Source organism: Echinops telfairi, unplaced genomic scaffold (genome assembly GCF_000313985.2).
Source record: "Echinops telfairi isolate 266 unplaced genomic scaffold, ASM31398v2 ScPeMD7_2;HRSCAF=8, whole genome shotgun sequence".
Taxonomy (NCBI): Eukaryota; Metazoa; Chordata; class Mammalia; order Afrosoricida; family Tenrecidae; genus Echinops; species Echinops telfairi.
The window spans coordinates 25,083,951-25,084,705 of NW_022103898.1; the positions used below are offsets into that span (position 1 = coordinate 25,083,951).

Sequence of the window (755 nt, forward strand, 5' to 3'; positions counted from 1 at the left end):
TGTCTAACACAGTCGTATACCGATCCCTTTCGTTTGAGGATGAACTTGTCTATGCAGATGATTATATAATGGACAAAGACCAGTCCAAATTAGCAGGCCTGCTTGACCTCAATAATGCTATCTGCAGCTGGTAAAGAAATAGAAGAGCATGAGGCTGGAGAAAGAAGAATTCGTCCCCCTCAAAGCTAAACTCTGGCTAATTCAGACTCGATGCACATAGAGGACATCGAGGCTGTGCAGAAGCTGCAGGATGTCCTGCACAAGGCCCCGCAGGACTACGAGGCCAGTCAGCAGATGGAAGACCCTCACTGGGCTGGTAAGATGCTGATGACGATGCCGCTGCTGCGGCAGACCTCCACCAAGGCCATGCAGCATTTCTACAACATCAAGGCAAAGTCCCCATGCACAAACTTTTTTTGGAAATGCTGGAGGCCAAGGTCTGACTAAAAGCTCCCTGGGCCTTCCCTCCCTGCATGCTGTAAAAGGGAAAATCCACCCAAGAGTGATGTCGAAGAACTGTAGTGTGTAGTTACCAACATCAAAATCAGCAACGACTGCACTGATGGTTTAGCAGCTAGACTCTGAAGCAGCTTTCAGATTCCTCAAGATCTTCCCAAGGAGGGTCTTTCCTCCTGACCTCTGACCTCTTTTCCCAGGTCTCTTCCTCTTTATCTCCATGCCCCCCACCCACCCACCCACCCCCTTCTTCCCTCTCTGCTCACTTCTTCTTGGCTTTCTTCATTGCTGGGTTTCTC

General features: G+C 49.7%; 1 pseudogene; it reads left to right on the forward strand.

Annotated features, from left to right (window-relative positions):
- Positions 1 to 443, forward strand: part of LOC105978402 — a 14,077-nt pseudogene extending 13,634 nt beyond the window's left edge.
- Positions 444 to 755: the final 312 nt, after the last annotated feature.